Source organism: Astatotilapia calliptera, chromosome 18, assembly GCF_964374335.1.
Source record: "Astatotilapia calliptera chromosome 18, fAstCal68.1, whole genome shotgun sequence".
Lineage (NCBI taxonomy): Eukaryota > Metazoa > Chordata > Actinopteri > Cichliformes > Cichlidae > Astatotilapia > Astatotilapia calliptera.
The window spans coordinates 37,064,594-37,067,093 of record NC_137439.1 but is presented as its reverse complement, the minus strand read 5'-3'; positions in this window follow the sequence as shown (position 1 = coordinate 37,067,093).

Below are 2,500 nucleotides of genomic sequence, written 5' to 3'. Positions count from 1 at the left end.
GAGAGGGAATTTCAGCAGGGCCAGGGCACAGGCATGGACCTTTTTCAGCTGTAAGGGAGGCAAGAGCAAGGTGTGATGTAGGTCCCCGGGGCCTGCTGGAGGTCCAGGTCCATGCCCGATGTGAGTAGCAGCAGGGCCAGCGCGCCCAGGAGCACATCTTTTTCGACCGTAAAGGAGACAGGAGGCCGACTCTCTGCCTCGGCTAAATGGAGAGGGAATTTCAGAAGGGCCAGGGCACAAGCATGGACCTTTTTCAGCTGTAAGGGAGGGAAGAGCAATGTGCGATGTAGGTCCCCGGGGCCTGCTGGAGGTCCAGGTCCATGCCCGATGTGAGTAGCAGCAGGGCCAGCGCGCCCAGGAGCACATCTTTTTCGACCGTAAAGGAGACAGGAGGCCGACTCTCTGCCTCGGCTAAATGGAGAGGGAATTTCAGAAGGGCCAGGGCACAAGCATGGACCTTTTTCAGCTGTAAGGGAGGGAAGAGCAATGTGCGATGTAGGTCCCCGGGGCCTGCTGGAGGTCCAGGTCCATGCCCGATGTGAGTAGCAGCAGGGCCAGCGCGCCCAGGAGCACATCTTTTTCGACCGTAAAGGGAGACAGGAGGCCGACTCACTGCCTCGGCTAAATGGAGAGGGAATTTCAGCAGGGCCAGGGCACAGGCATGGACCTTTTTCAGCTGTAAGGGAGGCAAGAGCAAGGTGCGATGTAGGTCCCCGGGGCCTGTTGTCGTACCATAGGCACGAGTGGTGTGTGTGTGTGGCAAAGAGTTTCTGCGCAGTGTACCAGGGGCACGGGGAAAGGTTGTTGTACCATAGGCACGAGAAAAGTTGTCGTACCATAGGCACGAGAAAAGTTGTCGTACCATAGGCACGAGTGGTGTGTGTGTGTGGCAAAGTGCTACTGAGCGGTGTACCAGGGGCACGGCGAAAAGTTGTTGTACCATAGGCACGAGAAAAGTTGTCGTACCATAGGCACGAGGAGAGTTTGTGTGGCAAAGTGCTACTGAGCGGTGTACCAGGGGCACGGCGAAAAGTTGTTGTACCATAGGCACGAGAAAAGTTGTCGTACCATAGGCACGAGAAAAGTTGTCGTACCATAGGTACGAGGAGTGTGTGTGTGGCAAAGTGCTACTGAGCGGTGTACCAGGGGCACGGCGAAAAGTTGTTGTACCATAGGCACGAGAAAAGTTGTTGTACCATAGGCACGAGAAAAGCTGTCGTACCAGGGGCACGGAGGAAAGTTGTTGTACCATAGGCACGAGAAAAGTTGTCGTACCATAGGCACGAGGAGAGTTTGTGTGGCAAAGTGCTACTGAGCGGTGTACCAGGGGCACGGCGAAAGGTTGTTGTACCATAGGCACGAGAAAAGTTGTCGTACCATAGGCACGAGAAAAGTTGTCGTACCATAGGTACGAGGAGTGTGTGTGTGGCAAAGTGCTACTGAGCGGTGTACCAGGGGCACGGCGAAAAGTTGTTGTACCATAGGCACGAGAAAAGTTGTTGTACCATAGGCACGAGAAAAGCTGTCGTACCAGGGGCACGGAGGAAAGTTGTTGTACCATAGGCACGAGAAAAGTTGTCGTACCATAGGCACGAGGAGAGTTTGTGTGGCAAAGTGCTACTGAGCGGTGTACCAGGGGCACGGCGAAAAGTTGTTGTACCATAGGCACGAGAAAAGTTGTTGTACCATAGGCACGAGAAAAGCTGTCGTACCAGGGGCACGGAGGAAAGTTGTTGTACCATAGGCACGAGAAAAGTTGTCGTACCATAGGCACGAGGAGAGTTTGTGTGGCAAAGTGCTACTGAGCGGTGTACCAGGGGCACGGCGAAAAGTTGTTGTACCATAGGCACGAGAAAAGTTGTCGTACCATAGGCACGAGAAAAGTTGTCGTACCATAGGTACGAGAAAAGTTGTCGTACCATAGGCACAAGCAGTGCGTGCGTGTGTGTGGCAAAGTGTTTCTGCGCAGTGTACCAGGGGCATGTTTGAATTTACATTCTGGAGTACCAGGGGCACGAGGATTTTGCCAGTGGTGTTTTGCTTTGTCAGTGGGAGGGGGCTTAAGTGTGGGTCCACGGGGCCTGCTGGAGGTCAAGGTCCATGCTGGATATGCGCTGGAGCGTAACTACAAGAAAGGTAAGCTAGTGGGGGACTAGAGCAGGGGAGGATGTGCGTCCCCGGGGCATGCTGGAGGTCAAGGGCCATGCTGGATATGCGGTGGAGGGTAACTGCAGGAGAAGGAAAGCTCATGGGGGATTAGAGCGGAGGAGTATGTGGGTCCTCGGGGCCTGCTGGAGGGCAAGGGCCATGCTGGATTTGTGGTGGAGGGTAACTGCGGGAGAAGGAAAGCTAGTGGGGGAGTAGAGCAGAGGAGTATGTTGGTCCCCGGGGCCTGCTGGAGGTCAAGGTCCGTGCTAGATACGTGGTACAGGGTTAACTGCGGGGGGGGGGGGTAATGTGGGTTCACGGGGCCTGCTGGAGGTCAAGGTCCATGCTGGAT